At 37.4% G+C, this 20,837-nt stretch overlaps 1 pseudogene; it reads right to left on the bottom strand.

The window, feature by feature from the left end:
* The window catches only part of LOC107647180, a 34,044-nt pseudogene continuing 21,289 nt past the window's right edge, over nucleotides 8,083–20,837 (bottom strand).

The raw sequence follows: 20,837 nt of genomic DNA, 5'->3' as shown, positions 1-20,837 counted from the left end.
ATTAAAGCCGTGTATTTGTATATATGTAAATAAAAAACTTGAGGTCGTAGGATACCATTCTATATCTTATGAATGCTTTTGAAAGATATCTTTTGATAATAATGTGTTTCGTCATGTATCTATTTCATGAATATTTGAGTAGTGTACAATTACGATTGAGGAGTGCTAGGAGGCCAGCAATTTTTATGATTTGTAGCCATCAAGTAGCCATTAATAATATTTTTAATGGTGTGAGATTTCATCCAATGGTGTAGGATTACTCACTTCTCTTTTGCTGGTTACATGCTGGCCAAAATTTAATAAAGTTGCTGTCCCCTAAACTTTTCCATTACGATTTGTTAAGCTTTTAAGTAATATCAGAATTTAAGAACAACTATATACATATTTTGGTAAAAAAATTTAACTATAGAAATAAAATTCTTTTGAGTGGGGTAAAGTTGTAAAAAGTATATAAAAAAAAGAATCGTGCTTTAAATTTATCTAAAAATAAACTTAAAAGTTTTTTAAATTTTTGACTTATTTGTAATGAAAATATATATTAATTAGTTCATATTTCAAACTTGCTTTACATTTGTTGAAAAATAGATTTTGGATGTAAATATTTAAAAAATGTCTTATGAAATTTATAACTGACTTCAGATGTATTTTTAAAATGATTTCTAAAATTTTAAATTCTTTAAATATGAAAATTACTTATGAACTCGAAATAAATAATTGGATAATAAAAGAATCATAAATGCAAGAAACAAGAGCTCAGAAAGAAATTATAGTTTATAAGTGATATATACTAGTTCAGTTTAAAATGCTTATGTTCAGTTCACAAGCAATTTAAAAATTTCACTACTATTTGCACAGAAGTATTATTTGCATAGAGTCTTTCTAGAATATAGTTGTAACGTAGATCATACCGCATCACAACATATGAACTTTTTATGTATATTATTTCCCTAATCCTTTTAAGGACAATGATTGATTCGATTGGATACCCTCTCAACCAAGAACCTTAGATATTCAACTGATCTTTTCAGGTAAGATTTGAATTGGATACTCCGTCAACCTAAAAATGTTAGATATTCAAACTTTTTCAAGTTAAGAAATGACTCGATTGGATGCCCTACCAAACAAAAACCTTAGATATTCTCTTGATCTTCTCATGTAAGACTCAGATCAAACCACTGCTTGATATAAAAATATTAGATATTCTTTCATTAAGCCTTCTTAGTACTAGGAATAACAAAAATGATCAAAGGTGTGATGTCTAAAGACTTACAAGATAATCCAGTAGAAAGATGTTTTCAACTTCTACAAATGAGTTGATGAATTATTTTTAGATTCTCTGAGACTGTACTAAGAATTTCAAAAATGTAATATGTTCTACAGATAAGAATCGAATGACAACCTAAATTACAAGTTGAAGAACAAAATATTTTTTTAACATAGAAGAATGAACAAAAGAATAAACTAAGAATAAAAAATATAAAAATTTGCAGCATGTTTTAAAATTAAAAGTGTGGGTATCCTACTACTTAATGGAGCATTATCAAAGTTCGATAATACATGCTTCCACTAAACAATAAGTGGGTTAGGTAATCAATAGTTTATTACTGTTTGATTCAATTTTCATACATAAATAGGTGCTATAGATGAAAGTTTTAGGACTACAACAAGCATAAGAGAACAACTCATTAGCTATATAGCTATGTTAGTATTCTTTTGCAACTCCTAATATTGTTAAGAGTGTGTTATAAATTACCAAGTGTTATAGTATAAGGATATTGTTAATATATAACTCTCTTATTCTTAATTATATATAAATCTCTACATCTATTTTTCTACTTCCATTATAATTTCACAACATAGCACTTTGTTTTAAAAAATGTTCTTGTTTTGTCAAAGACCTGGATCGACTTTACATAAGTAGTGAACAATTACTACAATAAAAATGTTAAGTACCGTCGGATTCTTCAAATATATCCGATGGTAATCAATTTACCGTCGAAAATAATCTAACGGTATAAACCTTGCCGGTAAATATTTACTGTCGGATCTATTTTGTCCGACAGTAATTACCATCAAATTTTACTAGCTCAGGAAACCAATTGCCAAAGCATGTTTTTACACGCCATATTACCATCGGATTATTTCTATGGTAATGCCATTTTATTTTTGGAATTTGAAATAAATGATCAATTTTAATTTTAAATTTGAATGTTTTTCACACAATTAGTAGTCAATTCATAAATAATGAAGAATTTTTATTTAAAATAAATAAATAATACAATGTACAAATTAAATAAAAGTAAAGTAAAGCAAATAAATGTATGAAACAATAAAAAAACCTAATATCTACAGATCTAGGTAGTCGTCATCGTCATCAATCTTGTGGCCTTGAATCAGCGGTGCAAAAGGTGGTGATGATGTCCATGAGCACTAGTGCTACCGATGCCACCTACAGTAGGATCACTACCATCAACAGCGGTGCTGCCACTAGCAGGGTCGATGCTAGCGGCGTGCATCTGGGTCTAGTACACCTCCATCTGAACCTCCATATGCTGTATCCACTCCAGCGACTCCCTAAACTCCAGCCTGAGCTCATTCATAGACATCATGCGGGTGATGATTTTCTGATACCTCTCCTGATAATTGTTAAGCTCCTGAACCTGCTGGTGAAGGCTGTGCTGGAGCTCCTGCATCTGGAGCCTCAAATCCACACCTTCCTCGGGTTGGACAGCTTGACTAGTGGCGGAGCCTGATGACGGCCTCAACGTCGAGGTGCGGAGGCTGCTGGCGAAGAACGACCTCATTCTGTATACGCAGTTCTTGTACAAGGCTGAGGTGGTCTCACGCCAAACCGCATCGGGGTCGACAACTGAGGTCGCAGATACATCAGTGGCGTCCTCTCCACTTTGCTGAGACTGTTAAGTCACGGTCTCTAATCTCTATGTGTAGGACTTCTGTGCAATTAACACAAGTCACTGTGTGATTAGTAAGCTAAGACAGATATAATGTTAATATCTAATAAGTTCATAGCAGAAGATAATCAGACATATATTTACTCACCTAATGGTCCCGAGACCACTGATCAACAAATCTCGTCTTGTTCTCCTTCAGCGTGTGAGTGTACTTAAAGGTCTCTGCCAATAACATACCAGCATGGCCTTCGTCTTCATGAAGGTCGCCGAGCTGTCGATGTACTTTGTCGACCTCCCTGATGTCCTATTAGCTCGGTTGGTGAGACGCCAATGCCTGAACCCCGCATTGGTCTCCCAATGAGTGAACATGCCATTCTTTACCTCCGGTCAGAGCCAGTGTGTCCGCTGGTCCCGGCCGTGGTGAACATCATCCAGCATCTGCTGGAGCCACCGACCCACCCTATAGTCGAATATCTTTTGGATGTCTAGGTCGTGCTCAGCATCCGAAATGAAGTAAAGCTGCAACAAAAAAGCTTGAAATTAAGTTGAACAAGATAGAGGATATAAACTATAAAAAAAGAATTAAAAAGGAAACAATGAAAGTAATTACTGTCCGTTTCTCAAACCAACACTGCCTGGTCTCAGTGGAGATTTTCGTGTAGCTGGGCCAGGGCATGTCGTACGTCAGTTTGATGACATTCGTTATCTCCTGAGTACACGGGTTCGGGTTCGGCAAAAACCTAACAACAACCCACAAACAGAAATCAACCTAAATTCACTAAACAGGAATCAATTTTTCAAGAAATCTCAACAACAATAGGAATCATAATTAATAAAACTAGAAAATAATAACCTTCAGTATTCCAAATCAACTTAAATCCACTAAACAAAAATTAATTTTTCAGGAAATCTCAGCAACAACCCAAATTAAATTTCAGGAAATCTCATTGAATGTGATACTTATCCCATGCCGCCATCAGGCCAAATGTGCAACTGTACGATGGTAGGTGGTCGAGGGGCATCAGCTGCTGCCTCACTACCGTGGCTGGACTCCGGGGCCGCGGCATCCATCGTTGGAGTCGGTGTCGCCATGGATGCGGGCTACTGAGCAGTAGGAGGTGTGGTCCACTAAACCCGCAACCTGTGGCGTGACCGGGGTGGTCGGAGTAGAGTAAGAGGATCCAGAAGTCCCGGGATACCAGAGGAAACCCTCCCTCTATCGCAACCATGGCTGCGACCACGACCGGCAACCTGATCGGCAGCACCTCTTCCTGTCGTCATGTTTGCATCTATCAAAACCATCCGTAACAAAGTCAATGAACATCTTTCAGACAATGTCAAACAACTCCAGCAATAATATTCAGCTATTCAGTTCAATAATCAAAACACTTTTCAAAACGTTAAATTCAAAGTTCAAATTCAAAATTAAAATAAGAAAAACCAATTCAACAATCAATAAAACCTCAGCATATTCATAAACTCAAATTCAGTCATCTTCAAACACGTATAAAAACGTAGTCTTCATAGGAAAAATATTTATTCTTTACATATATTTGATGATGTGTTATCCTATAAAAAAAATATTTAACGTAATTACACAATCTGTTTTCGTTGGTAAAACAAACAATACAATTAAATATGTCATTAATATTTTAAAAACAGTTGAACTAGAGAATTAATTTTTATTTCTATCTCATATTAATATTTAAATGCACATCTTAAATTACATACTAGAAGAATATCTAAAATTTTGTTAAAAATAACCTCTGAAATAAAATAAAATATCTAAAGTCATAAAGTTTTGATGAAAATCACCAGAAAAATGATTTAGAATTAAAATAAAATCTTAATAAATGTAAATAAAAAAATATTGACCCAATATAGAGATCTCAATTAACTCAATATAGAGATTTCAATTAACAAAACAAAGTATAATCTAATCGAATTTCAACATGCATCAATATTAAGCATACAAGCTTCTATTTTTAATATTCGCCTTTGAATCTGTTACCTATTGTTGTAGAGATAGAATCGATTCGAAGAGGAGAAGTTGGGCAGCGACGTTGGTGGTGGCAGTAACGAGCAAACACCAGAGAGGCAAACCTAGGGAGCGGCAGTGGTGGCTCTGTGATGTGGCGCGGCGGTTTACGGTTCAAAGAATAGAGAAGGTTAACAGTGAAGTGACAAGGAGAAAAGCGGAAAAAGAAGAAGAACGAAGGGGTCTTGGAGGTGGGTAGGCTGATGGCGATGGAGAGGGGGCTTCGGTGGTGGCGGTGTTGGTGACAGCAGATGGTGGTTTTGGGGAGGGGAAGGGAGAGGGAGGGTTTTGGTGGTTTTGTGAGAGAGGGAGAGAATCTGATTGAGGAGAAAGAGGTTTTGCATTTTGAATTTACATCCTAGTTACTGTCGCATGTGTCTGACGGTAATACTTTGTGGATCACTAAAACACATTGTTTCACTAACTGGCATTACCGTCGGACAAATCTGTGGATATATCCGACAGTAAAGAGCGAACCATTTTATTTTTTGTTTCCCTCCAAATATTACCAGCGGAGTTACTGTCAGATCCCAAAATCCGCCAGCAATCACTAAACCTTAAGAATTCAATGACATTACCGCTGGTAAATTCGACGATAATCTCGCCGCTAACGTTCGATGCTAAATCTGACGGTACTCAACGTTTTTCTTGTAGTGAATAAAGATTCGTTCAAAATTCTTCTTCTTTCTATGTTCACTTTCTTAAAATAGTATAAAAAGTCAAATTACTTTCTACTTGTCTAAGTGATTTTACTCAGAATGATAGCTTCCTATTATATTGTGTTAGTTGTAAGAGAAAAGTCAAATGGTTTAACTTCTTGAGTTTAAGTACGTTTTTATATTTGAACATTAGAAAGTAGAAATGATGCGCATAAACTAGTTATGCTACGATTTAGGAAATTGCACGATCGGCAAAATTTCTTCCGGCAAGTGCACCGGTTATCGTCAAGTAAAAACTCACAAGAGAGTGAGGTCGAATCCCACAAGGATTGGTTGAATGAGCAATTCAGATTAGAAGTGTGTTCTAGTTGAGCGGAATCAAGATTTAGATGAGAATTGCGGAATGTAAAATTGGCGGGAAAAGTAAATGACAAGAAATTGAAATGGCGGAATCTTAAATTGCATGAATTAAAGAGCAGAAGCTGAATTGCTGAAATTAAAAGGGAATGGGGGTGATTGCATGAATGTAATTGCAGAATGTAAAGAGAACGTGGAAATCAGAAATGGGGAATTCATTGGGTTATAGGAGATATTGAGATCTCCGAATCAAAACATGTTTATCTCTTCCTCAACCAATGCGTTCATTGAATTTTGCTTGGCAATCTTATATGATTGGATCCCAATCCCTTGGCTCACCAATTCTCTCTAAAAACAAACAAATTCCCAATCCCTTGGTTTAAATGTTCATAAGAAGAGATAATGCTCGATCACTGATTATATAAGTTTAAGTTAATGTTTGTGCTCAAAGACTAACTTAAACCGCAATATTTTTGGCCCAGAAACCTTTTCCAAGAGTGGCGTTTAAGTTGCAGTTTAAAGCTCAAACTGCAGCTTAAACGCCAGACACTTCCAGTGAAGCCTTTTGTAGAAGCACGTTTAAGCTTCAGTTTAAGGATAAACTGAAGCTTAAACGTGGAAATGGAAGAAGGCAGCCCTGGAGAGTCATGTAGTCGAACACGTTTAAGCTTCAGTTTAAATTCCAGCATTTCTTAGCCTTCATGATTCTGGCGTTTAAGCTCCAGTTTAGGCTTAAACTGGAACTTAAACTCCACATGTGATATTCAAGCTTCCTTTATTGATTTTGTTGCTTCCTTGCTTAGCCTCTTCTTCCCTGAAATCATCCAAACAATTGCATCAAAGTCTTGCAAAATTTCATGAGAAATCTTCCATTCATAGCATTCAAGCAATATAACTAAAACTCATGGAATTTGTATAAAAATCATATTGTTTGGATGGTTCATTGCTTTGTTATTCTTTTAACCATTCTTGGTTACTTTAAGCTCAAGAAAATGCATAAAACCACTAAAACTAACAGAAAAATACTAGTGAAACTAGCCTAAGATGCCTTGGCATCAAGAAACTATGATGCTTTTTCTAAAATAAGTAATATTCTCATGTTTTATAGTAGTTAGTCTTTTGAGATATCATATAGCTAACATATGATACTCCTATAACTTAGTAAAACATTGTGCTTAATAGAGATCTTACACCTAATTAGTTACTTTATGAATTTGAGACATTATTGTCCATCGAAATTAATTTATAAACTATAAAGAAAACAACAAAATTCCTATCAAAGATTATTGGCTAAGGGTGTTTGAAAAGATAAGTGACCATGATTAAGAGAGAATTGCAACATTAGTGCAAATTATTCAAAAAAAAAAAAAAGATCATAATAGTAGAATTTCACAATTGTTGAATTAAAATTAAGAGATTAAACTATTTTAAAATCAATGTTAATTTAAAACAAGTAGAGTATTTTTTGCTTCACCAAGATGATTTTGAATTATTTCCAAACACATGGCCTATAATCAGTTGGTTGGTCACCGCATTTAAAAAATAGTTGATTGGTTTTATACACTTTTTGTATTATTTTTCTATGCAACTAATTGAGATAATTATCAAGAGTAGAATATCATAGATCTTTTAATCTATCTCTCTTCTTCTCTAAGCTAAAATTGGTTTGACATCTATCAATTTTCAGCTTGAAAGGAGAATAAATTGTTAGCTTTATATATCTCTGATTGAGATGATTAATAATAACTAGTAAAATATTAAAGTTTATAATTTTTATCTAACACTTTGTTCAAATATTTTTAAAATATTAGAGAATTTCTTTTAAAGTCATAAATGCAAACTTAAAAGGCATGAGACCAAAAAAAAATATCTTAATCAAGAGAGCACCTAAAAATATGTGTGTTGAGCAAACTAAACCATTTAAAAAAAATTCTTCTCTCTCCTACATAAATCACACTGCACCAACAAAAAACACCAACAAAAAAGATGTATACTTCATGTTTTTCTAAAGGAATAAAAAAACAGTGAAAAGAAAAAGATTTTCAATGTTAAATTCTTATAAGTCACTCATGATATAAAAATCAAGAAGAGCATACTATCATAGTGCTACAAAAACTATAATTAATTAACAAAATAGTACAAGTGTGAACATTTGTGAAAGAAAGAAAGACAAAAGTAAAAAATTAAAACCAAAAGAAAAGGTACATTTCGCATGGAGAAGAAAGCACAAGTTATTTGTTTTTATGCCCATTTGGCAATAAGAGTCATTAAACCAGCTCCTAAAAGAAGAGAAATATTTGCCCCTATTTGAAGTTTACCACTTTTTTGCATTCTTGGATTCATAAATCAGCAGCAAGAAGATCTACAAGTGCCATATAGATTAGGATTCCAGCTGAAACTGCATTAAAGACTCCTTCCATAAGGGCTGTTGAACTATTATCATCATAAACATTAGAGATTCCTATGCCAATTGCAATTCCTATTGGTGTAGTTAGAGAGAAGAACAATCCCATAGTTATAACAGATAACCTTCTAAATTTTGCCTGAAATAAATTTTGTCAATGTACAAATATCAGATAATAATATGTGATTTTGTTTTCAAAGAAGTATTTATTTCTTTTTACTTTTCATTTTACGTGGACAAAATTTTATAATTTTATTTTTTTAATAATCTATGCCCCTCTTTTGGTAATAGGAATTTGTAATTATTATTTAACTTTTAATATTTTAGGTGCACAAAATTTTAAAATATGATTTTCTTTATTTTTGCTAATCTCTATCCTTTTTTTTTTTGGTGGTAATGGATGTGTACAATAATGTCTTCTTGAATGATAGGTCTACTCTCGGATACAAAGGTTCTCAACGCCGAAAGTCTTATGGTCCAATGGTCCGCAAGAGAGAATCACTCTCTCCTAAGGAGCTAGGCACCCCCAAGGAGACGGATGTCCTGCTTCATATGCTCTAATAAGATAGCTTTCCCCTTCAATAGGATTCTAGAGCTTTCATGATCGGGATCAAAGAGAGATCTTCCATTTCTTTCAATTATTTTATTAAATAACAAAAATATACATAGAATGAGTTTCGATAGAATTTTCTAACAGTATAACTAATAATTCTATGAATTTAAAAAGATATCAATTATAAGAAAGCGGCGTAGAGAAAAATTTTAAAAAGAAAAAATAAAGAAAAAGGGAGTGAAAAGTTTAACAAAGGAAAAGAAAAGCAAGAAGAAAAATAAGGTAGAACCAAAAAATAAAAAATCAAAGCAAGTGTTAATTGAATCGGAGGAAGAAGATCATATATCACCTAGCGAAGAAAAGTTCGACAATTTTAAATTAGAGGTGGATAAGATGTGGATGTTGGGAAACAAGCTGGGACTAACAACGTTAGAAGCATCAAAGATAAACAAGTATCTCAAAGATGTGAAAGTTGAAGCTTAAAAACTGAAGAAAAGAGATGCAAAAGTAACAAAAGGGAGAGAGTGTGGAAGAAAGAAGGTGAACGGTATCAAGTTAGGATGTAAGTACAATCCTTTACAATGATCTTGTTATGGAATGTAAGGGGTCTGAAAAGTTGTGGGACGGGGGAATAGGCATGGTTAGAGAAATGGTGTGCAAGAATGATATTAGATTTCTGGGTTTGGTTGAAACAAAAATGACTAGTCTTAAAGTATAAAGTAAGGGAAATTTGGGGGAATATTAAGTTTCAATGGGAGTGGGTTAAAGCTGTTAGTAGTAGTGGTGGGTTATTGTGCATTTGGGAAATGGAATTTTTACAAATAGATAGAGTTATCAAAGGTGCAAGGTGGATACGTATTATTGGCACTATTAGAGATGTGAATGAAAGGGCTGATTGGGGTTATATATATGCCCCTAATTTGGTGGGAGATAGGAAAATTGTACGGGAAGAAGTCGCAAATGTGAAAAGCAGTTTTGATATTCTAGCAATTGTTTTTAGAGATTTTAATGCAGTAATGAAAGTAGAGGAAAGAAGCAGCGGAATAGTATGTAGTCGTGACATGGATGATTTGAAAAATTGGTTGCAGCAAATGAGGGTAATGGGGTTACGACTATTCGGATGAAAATTTACTTGGAGAAGTGGAAGATATACGAGTTTGCTGGACAGATTCTATGTCGATCCTATTTGGATCCAAAAAAAACCTGGGCTGCAAGTTAGAGCATTGACGTGCTCAAAATCTAATGATGTTCCACTTATCAGGGAAGCGAAAACTAAAGATTGGGGACCCAAACCCTTTCGGTCCCTTGATATTTGGTTCTTACACCCTCAATTCAAAAGGATATTTGATGATGAGTAGAAGAAGGTGGATGGTGTATCAGTGACAAAAAAATTGAAGAATATGAAGTCAACGCTGAAGGAATGGAATAAGAACAAGTTTGGCAACATTGAACAAAAGATTAAATGCTTTGAAGATGAAATTGTAAAAACAGAGCAAAATTTAGAATTTGGGGTGAATCAAGAAGAAAAACTCATTAGAAGGCAAGCTCTTAAAAATCAAGTGGAAGTATGGTACAAGAGGAAGGTTGATTTTTAGAGGCAGCAATCTAGAGATAGAGTTATCAAAGATATGGACAATAATACAAAATATTTTCATGTAAAGGCATAATTGAGGCAACATAAGAGCCAAATTCAAAAGATACAAGAAGAGGGAAGAAATGTGAAAGATCCTAGAAGAATAAAAATGCAAGTTAGGAGTTATTTCAATAACTTATACACTCAAAAACCTATGCCAAAAGTTCTCTTTGAAAAAGGTTTGGTTCCTAAGATATCGAAAAATGAAGCAGTCCATGTTGAAACCATTCCTAGTAATGAAGAAATAAGAGTTGTAGTATGGTCGTATGAATCAACAATAATACTAGGTCCTGATGGCTATAACCTGGGCTTCATAAAGAAGACTTGGAATACTATTGGAGCCGAGTTCACAAATATGGTGAAGGAGTTTTTTACTGAAGGAAATATGGCTATGGATATCAACACAACTTGGGTAGCATTGGCTACTAAGCCAGGCGGAAGTAAAGAGATGAAAGATCTTCAGCCAATTAGTATGGTAGGAAGCATCTACAAAGTGATATCCAAGGTGATAGTGGCAAGATTAAGGCCACTAATGGGTAAATTGATAGGAGAAGTGCAATCAGCTTTCGTTTAGGAATGCCAAATCTCAGATGATGCGCTAATCGCATGTGAAACAGTGGCGTGGTTAAAGAAGACAAAGGGAAAAGGAGTAGTTGTAAAACTGGATTTTCGAAAAGCTTATGATTCAGTGAGATAGAGCTTTGTTCAACATGTGTTAAAGAGGATGGAGTTTGGTCAGACATTGAGAGCGTGGATAAGGGCAATGTTGGAGACTGCATTCAATATCAGTGTTAGTTGATGGGAAGAGAACTTAGACAAGGAGACTCGATTTCTCCATTCTTATTCTCGTTGGTTGCTGAAGTCCTAAATAAAATTATTGAAAAAGCGGTGCGGATGCGGTTGCTGGAAGGATTGTAAGTGGTTTGAATAGAGTGTCACTAACACATTTACAATTTGCGGATGATACAGTGCTATTCTGTCCTCCAAAGCTGAAAGTTCTGAGAAATTACAAAAGAGTTTTAAGATGTTTTGGGATTATAGCAGGGCTGTCCATAAACTTTGAAAAGTCTATAATCATTCTAGTCAATTGTCATGAAAGAGTGATATGGAGATTGAAACGAGCTATGGGTTGCGAGGTGAAAAACCTACCAATTAAATATCTTTGGTATCCTCCTTGGCACAAACCCAAGGAAAATTGATACATGGAAGCCGGTGATAAACCACTATTTTATGATTTATCTTGTGTTTAATTGAGTGGTTTTTATCAAGTCCTTGTCCACTTATCCATATGATTTGCATGATTTTACAACTCCTTCCAAGTCTTGATCTATGGTTGAAAACTTGCTTCCTAGAAGTCTTTAATTTGTGTATTTTAATTCTCCTTTATACCATTCGATGCCGTGATCCATGTGTTAAGTGTTTTAGGATTTATATGACAGGAATGGCTTAGAGAATGGAAAGGAAGCTTGCAAAAATGGAAGGAACACAAGAAACTAAGGAGATAACCAGCGAGTATCGACGCGCACGCATAACTCACGCGTGCGCGCGACATGGAGAAATTTGCAGCAACGCGTGCGCGTGCCTGACGCGAACGCGTGGATTGGAGTTCTGCAAGATGACGCGTGTGCGTGCTTGACGCGAATGCGTGACACGCCAAAACGACTAGCGACGCGTACGCGTCAGTCACGCGTACGCGTGACATGCGCGATCTGCAGAATTAACAAAAGACGCTGGGGGCAATTTTGGGCCGCGTTTTGACCCAGTTTTCGGCCCAGAAACACAGACTAAAGCTAGGGAACAAGCAGAGACTCAACACACATTCTCATTAGGATAGTTTTAAATTTTAGATCTGAATCTAGAGAGAAATCACTCTTCCTCTAGGTTTTCTTTACATTCATAGTTTATTAGTTTTATGCTTTTGCTTTTGGATTTAGATATTGAAGAGTCACCACCTACGTTGAAGACATTATTCTAGTTTGTTTCCTTATTCCTTTGCTCTTTCAATTACTTATTAACCCTGTTCAGATAGGTATGTTGCATTTTGGGTTTATTTAATACAGAGAACAGAGAAACTTTTAATTAATTTTCAATCTCTATTTTATTTAATTTATCATGTCTTCTTCTTATATTTTTCTGAGTATTATATTCATGTCAATGGAGTAGATTCTCCACTTGACATGGGGGTTGATTAAGAGGAGACACTTGAGTTGGAATGCTCAAGTGATTAGTTAAACTGGAAATTGTTGGCTAATTCTGTATTTACTAACGCTAGACCTTCCTAAGGGAGAGGACTAGGATTTGCGAATAATTATTAGCTCAATCACTTGACTTTCCTTTATTTAGTGAGGGTTAACTAAGTGAAAACAACAACCTCTTTATACTACACTTGAGAAGATTCCAACAAGGATAGAACTTCCAATTAATCATTCCCCCAGTCAAGGCCCTTTTATTTTGAATAATATAATTTCCTTTTAATTTTCATTGCACTTATTTACAATTATTTATTTTCTGTCATTCAACTCTCAAAATCTCTCAGAAAACTCCTGATTAATAAATTAGCACCCTTTTTAACAAGTCGTTGGGAGACGACCTGGGACTCATACTCCCAGTATTTTTATTCTAAACTTTTATGACAACCTTTCTAAATTAACGAGGCGAATTTTAGCTGGTTAAGAACTATACTTGCAACGTATTCCTTATATTGATTTCTTAATTAGCCGACTTATGCCCCGCGTCAATTTTTGGCGCCATTGCCGGGGAGTTGTAATTGTGTGCTAAATTATTAATTAGTGTACATATTTTAATTTTTACATATTTTATTTTATTTTATTACCATGAGCTATATGTTTCTCTCATTGAATGACGCGTTCACTGCCTGTTCCAAGCTTAGCCGCATTTGATCCTGAAATTGAAAGAACTCTTTCACGTATTAGGCGAGCTCGGCTTCGGTTAGCCTCTGAGGGTGGTGAAGTGATTGTTATCGATTCACCAGTCTCATCTGAGGGCGAATCTGAACCACCATCTGAGAGTGAAACAAGCTCCTTTACTACTGATTCAGTTGATTCACGTGCAGATAATATGGCAGCACCTAGGAGGATCACTCTCCAGGAGGCAGGAGCCCCAGACTTTACCCTGCAACCGTATCAAGTGCGTCATCTAAATCTGGCTGTAGATTTTGAACTAAAGACTGCACTAATCAACTTGATGCCCAAGTTTCATGGCTTACCTGCTCAGGAGCCTATCAAGCACCTTAGGGATTTCCAGACAGCCTGTTCTACTGTTAGGCGTCATGGTGCCAATGAAACTTCTATTCTGTTAACCGCCTTTTCGTTTTCTCTTGAGGGAAAGGCAAGGGAGTGGTACTACTCCCAACCTGAAGTAACTGTTACCAACTGAGACACGCTTAGGAGAGAATTCTTGGAAAAATACTTTCCCGCTGAAGTTACAGATAGATTGAGAAAGGAGATATGCTGCATTGTTCAAGGTGAATAGGAGACTCTCTATGAGTACTTAGAGCGTTTCAAAAACCTTCTGGACGCGTTCCCCCACCACATGATTGACAGGCTAGTGTTGATCAGCTACTTCACTCAAGGCATGAAGCCTCAGGATAAGACTACACTGGATGGTGCTAGTAATGGTTCCCTGAAAAAGTACAAGACCGCAGATGAAGCATGGCAACTGATCAGCGACTTAGCTGAGTCCACTCGGAATCACAGACATAGGAACAGCCACTCTGTTGCAGAGGTTTCCTCTAACAGTGAGACTACTGCCGTCACACAAGCTATATGTGAAATGACCAACCTACTGAAGTAGATGTAGTTGAATCAACAACAACAACAGCCTCCCCTACCACAACAAAGTCAACAACTAGTTCTCCAGAGAGTATGCAGAATTTGTACTGATTATAGTTACTACACTGATGAGTGCCTGCAGCTCCAACAAGAGGATAATGCTGTAGCCGCTTCTCATAACTTCTATGACCGCCCGAATCAAGGATACAATCAACAAGGCGGCAACTACAACCAAGGTGGGAACTATAACCAAGGATGGCAGGACAACCCCAACCAGGGTTGGAGAGATAATCCCAACCATGGCTGGAGGGACAACTATAACAGAGAAGGCAGAGACAACAATGGGAATCAGAGGTGGAATAACAATAATAGACAGCAGAATCAGAACCAGCCTTACAGAGCACCTCACCTAAGGCAGTCCCAAGCACCCCAGCACAACCAACAACAGGTTTCTCAAATCACTTGTCCTACTTCCTCATCAAATGACGAGATGCTCCGTTCTCTTGCACAAGGACAACAAGACATGCAGACTAAACTGAACTCTACCCTAAATGGTCTGAATGCTACTTTACAAGCTCTCGTCTCCCGGGTATATTCAATACCTAATTCCACCAACTAGCCTTCAAGCTCCAGTGGAATTCCTTCTCAACCCTTACCTAACTCCAAGGGTGGCATCAATGCCATCACCTTAAGGTCCGGAACCACACTGCAAGAGAGCAATCAGGAGGAGCCAAGCTCACCAGAACACGACTCAGCTGAGGATGTGGTGGAAGTGGAAGATACTGAAGAGGAAGAGGAAGTACAAGACATGGTTGAAGAAGAAGAAGCTCAACCAAGGAATGAAGCACCAAAGGATGCAGAAGCTGCAAATGGCGCCATTCCTATCCCATTTCCACACCTTGCACGGAAGCCCAGAAAGCAGATGGAACTTGATCCCAAAATGGTAGAAATTTTCAAAAAGGTTGAGGTAACTGTTCCCCTTTTTTATATTATTCAGCAAGTGCCTAAATATGCAAAGTTTCTGAAGGATTTATACATACATAAAGATAAAATTAATGAATTAGAAACTATTCCTTTAGGTAGTTCTATATCTGCTTTAATGGGAGGTATACCTGAAAAATGTAGTGACCCAGGTCCATACATGGTTAATTGTACCATTGGGGGTGTAATATTTCCTGACTGCATGTGTGATTTAGGAGCGTGTGTTAGTATAATGCCATTGTCTATATATGATACTTTGAGGCTTCCTCCCTTAAAAAGGTCGGCAACTCGTTTTGTGTTAGCAGATAAAAGCATTATTACAGTAGTCGGAATTGCTGAAGACGTGCTAGTGAGCATTAAAGGGCTCACATTTCCCATTGACTTCTATATCTTGGAAATGCCCCCTAATGACTCAGGAAGACCATCATCAATCCTGCTTGGAAGACCATTCCTGAAGACCTCAAAGTTCAAGCTAGATGCATTCTCAGGAACTTACTCCTTTGAGATAGATGGCAGAGCAGTGAGTTTCAATTTAAATGAAGCTATGAAGCACCCTCCAGAAGATCATTCTATCTTCCAGTGCGACATCATTGATAAAACTGTAGCTGAAGTTCACCAAGAAGAAGTAGAAGAGAGGCACATGGAGCAAGTTCCAAGTGTGGGGACACCTTCTGAACACAATGAGGACACCTTGCCATTATCACTAACTCCAGATAATCCAGAGCCTAGCCATGAGCAGAAATTAGAATTAAAACCCCTTCCTCCCTACCTCAAGTATGCTTACCTTGAGGATAATCAGAAGTTCCCAGTTATCATTGCAAGGGAACTCACTTCCCAACAGGAGGAGCAGCTGCTTGATGTGCTGAGAAAACATAAGAAAGCAATTGGGTGGAGCTTGGCGGATATAGTAGGCATCAGCCCTTAAGTATGTGAGCACAGAATATTCCTAGAAGAAGGAGCAAAGCCTGTCCGTCAACCCTAAAGAAGATTAAATCCCACCATCTTAAAAGTTGTCAAGAAAGAAGTGACCAGGCTACTTGAAGCAGATATCATTTACCCCATCTCAGACAACGAATGGGTCAGTCCAGTACAAGTGGTACCCAAGAAGTCTGGAGTCACAACAGTGAAGAATGAGCATGGAGAGCTCCTGACAACTAGAGTGCAGAATTCATGGATGGTTTGCATTGACTATAGGCGTCTCAACCAAGCTACTCGTAAGGATCATTACCCCTTGCCTTTTATTGATCAGATGCTTGATCGCCAATCAGGTAAATCCCATTATTACTTTTTAGATGGTTATACAAGTTACTTTCAAATCCATATAGCTCCTGAAGACCAGGAGAATACTACTTTTACATATCCCTTTGGAACGTATGCATACAAAAGGATGCCTTTTGGCTTATGTAATGCACCGGTTACTTTCCAAAGATGCATGATGAGTATCTTTTCAGATCTGATTAAGAACTGTATAGAGGTTTTCATGGATGATTTTAGCGTATATGGTGATTCATTTAACCTTTGCTTAGATAGTTTATCTAGAGTATTAGACAGGTGTGTCAGTTCAAACCTTGTATTAAATTTTGAAAAGTGTCATTTTATGGTAAAACAAGGGACTGTTCTAGGACATATTGTGTCTAATACTGATATTTTTGTAGATCCAGCAAAGGTAGATGTCATTTAGTTTACCTTATCCCTCCTCTGTGAGGGAAGTCCGTTCGTTCTTGGCCATGCAGGTTTCTACAGGAGATTCATCAAGGACTTCAGTAAGGTAGCATTGTCTTTATCCAGATTACTGCAAAAAGATATTGAGTTCGAGCTGAGTGAGGATTGCATGCAAGCATTCGATAAGCTGAAGATTGCCCTAACTCAAGCTCCAATTGTGAGAGGACCAGACTGAAGCCATCCTTTTGAGATTATGTGTGATGCCTCCAACCATGCAGTAGGAGCGGCGCTGGCTCAGCGCGAAGGTAAGGATCCTTTTGTAATTGCTTATGCGTCTAAGACCTTAGACGCTGCTCAGTCTAATTACACCATCACTGAAAAAGTGCTTCTGGCTATTGTTTTTGCTCTGGATAAATTCTGAGCCTATTTACTTGGTACTAAGGTGGTAGTGTACTCAGACCATGCAGCTCTAAAGTATTTATTAGCTAAAAACGAGTCTAAACCAAGGCTAATACGTTGGATACTGTTGCTGCAAGAATTTGATTTAGAAATTAAGAATAGGAGTGGTAACCAGAATTTAGTAGCAGACCACTTGAGTCGCCTTGAGCACATTAAAGATGACTCCACTCCTATCAATGATGCTTTTCCATTTGACAGCTTGCATGCAGTATCTGAAGTAGTTCCTTGGTATACACCTGTAGCTAATTATCTAGTTAGCCATACTTTCCCTCCTAATTTTACTAAGTATCAAAGAGACAAGCTGAAAAGCGAGTCTAAATATTATGTATGGGATGACCTATATTTATGGAGGTGTGGAACTGACCAGGTAATTAGAAGGTGTGTGCCCCAATCAGAATTCCAATCCATTTTAGAGGCCTGCCACTCTTCTGAGAGTGAAGGACATTTTGGCCCTCAAAGAACAGCTAGAAAAATTCTAGACTGTGGATTCTGGTGGCCTGCTCTTTTTAAAGACGCTGCTGCCTTTTGCAAATCTTGTTCCCCGTGCCAAAGATTTGGTAATATATCCAAGAGGGGTGAGATGCCCCAACAGATTATGCTATTCTGTGAAATTTTTTATGTTTGGGGCATTGACTTCATGGGTCCATTTCCAAACTCTGGTGGTTATCTTTACATACTGTTAGCTGTAGATTATGTTTCTAAATGGGTGGAAGCAATTTCTACTCGTACTGATGATGCTAACACTGTTATTTCTTTTGTTAGAAACCATATTATTTGTCGCTTTGGATCACCATGAGCAATCGTGAGTGATCAAGGCACTCACTTTTGTAACAGGAGATTAGCAGGACTACTGAAGAAGCATGGGATAGTTCACAAAGTAGCAACAGCTTATCATCCCAGACCAATGGACAAGCAAAAGTGTCTAACAGAGAGATTAAACGCATTTTAAAGAAGATAGTAAAGCCTCATAGGAAGGACTGGAGTGCCAGACTTATTGATGCGCTCTGGGCATATCGGACAACGTACAAGACACCCATTGGGATGAGCCCATTCCGCTTAGTGTACAGAAAGGCTTGCCACCTTCCCGTAGAGGTGGAACACAAAGCTTTCTGGGCTGTGAAAGATTGCAACATGGGATTTGAGAAAGCTGGCGCTGAAAGGAAGCTGCAACTGGCAGAACTAGAAACCCTTCACCTCGAAGCATATGAAAATGCCAGATTATACAAAGAGAAGGTGAAGGCTGTGCATGACAAGCATATTAAGAGAAGAGAGTTCAGACTTGGATATTTGGTTCTTCTTTACAACTCCAGACTGAGACTCATGCCAGGAAAGCTGAGATCCAGATGGGAAGGACCCTACAGAGTAGAAAAGACAGAGTCATATGGAGTCTTTCACCTGAGTCATCCTTCAAGTCCCAATTTCATCAAGGTAAATGGACATCGCCTAAAGCTTTATCATGGTGAGAAGATGAAGGAACACAAAGAGCTAGAGGTCTTCCTCCTGGAAGACCCACCAACAGAAGCAGAATGAGCCTGAAGACCGTCCAACTTAAGGACGTAAAAGCAAAGTGCTAGGTGGGAGACAACCCACCATGGTATGATCGTTCCGTCTCAGTCTTAGTTTTATTTTATTTTTCTTAGTGACTCTTCTCATTATCATTGCATATAGTCTGCATTCTGCATTCTGCATGAAAAAAAAGAGAGAGGCACACGACGCGCAAGCGTCACTGACGCGCTCGCGTCATAGGTGCATACGTGAAAAAGGGGAATTGAACAGAGAGTTACGTGGGAGTGTGGCTAGAGGCATGCCTTAGGCACAAATATGCCCACGCGGACGCGTCCGCGTCACTTGAAAAATCAGCCTCCCACGCGTGCGCGTCAACCTGCGAAATTGACGTAAAATGGGTGTATGGAAGAGAGTTATGATGGAGTGGAGTTGGAATTGTGCTAGAAGCACAAGTCCAACCACGCATACGCGCTCCTACGCGTCCGCGTCATTTTTTAAACTAAGGCCATTCACGCGTGCACGTCCCTCACGCGCACACGTCACCCTAAATTTTGGCAATGTGTGAATGAAACAGAGAGTTGTGCGTACACGAGGCTGCTCTCGCGCCAATAGCACAATTCGAGTCACGCGCACGCGTTCCCGGTGCGTACGTGTCACTCGAAAATAGCGCAATCCACGTGAACGTGTGATGCACGCGTCCGCGTCACATGCGACGCACAGTTTAACTAGATCAGCGCCATAAATCTTATCTTTTCTTCCCCAATCTTAATTCTTTCTTCTCCCTTCTTAACTCTTTCTTCTTCTTTCTTTCTTCTTTATCCCTTTTTACTTTTTCCTTTCTTCTTTCACTCTTACTCTTCATCATCAAGGTTCTTTTCTTTTCTTTCTTTTCCTTTTTACTTTTCCATTATTACTTTTATTTATGTTTTCTTCTTTCTTCTTTTTACTTTCATTATCTATGTTTTTTTTATTTTTATTTTCCTTTATACATCCTTCTAATTGGTGTTAGAAATTTATTTGGGTGATTATTTTCTTCTATATTTTGCTTGTGGATTATTGAAGAATTATTTGACAATTAATATTACTTTTTATGGGTTACTTGCATGTTCAAATTTAATACTTTCAATAACACATCTACCATGCATACTAAGTGTTTATGAAAAATCCCGTATGGCATTGTGCATTTTTTATATTATTCTATTTTTCTACTCTAATGCCTGTTTTTCACAAAACCCCTTTCAATTTTTTATTAATTAAATTTATTTTTCAATACAAACAGATTGTTAGTTTGAAACACTTGATAATCAAATTGGGCAATTAATGCTTGATCTATGCTACTCATGCCTTTGCCAGCATGCCAATAAACATCTTGCATCTATTTGCCATAACATGCACTTGCTATATTTCTATTGATGAACTTTACACATGTTGTCGCGACCATGTGTTAACGACATCCTTTTTTACCATGCATGGATTATCACTTGTACTGTGCTCTTCCTTGCTTTAATCCTTGGCTTCACATGTTACTTTCCTTTTTCCTTTTCAGGATGGCCACCAAGAAGGGTAAAGAGAAAGCTACTCCCAAACCACCGGCAAGGAAAGGAACAAAAAGAGCACTAGTAGCAGAGCCATCTTCAACAGCAGTAAAGCCCTCAACAAAGCGAATCAAGAGGATCATCAAGGTCGATGAAAAAGAGAAAACCTTTCCAGCAAAGGACACTGCGCGGTTCAATAACCGCTACTGTGAGCAGATGTTCCCTATCCTGGCTGAGAGGAACTATAACAATGAGCACCTTCTCATCCTCTCGACCAACATTGTTGAGTTTGTTGAGCCCCGAATTGAGCGTAGACAATGGGGATTCTTACTGAGACAGCCACGGCA

This window comes from Arachis ipaensis, chromosome B06, assembly GCF_000816755.2.
Source record: "Arachis ipaensis cultivar K30076 chromosome B06, Araip1.1, whole genome shotgun sequence".
Lineage (NCBI taxonomy): Eukaryota > Viridiplantae > Streptophyta > Magnoliopsida > Fabales > Fabaceae > Arachis > Arachis ipaensis.
Note: the sequence above shows the minus strand (reverse complement) of the source record. Positions and strands in the feature narration are given on the sequence as shown.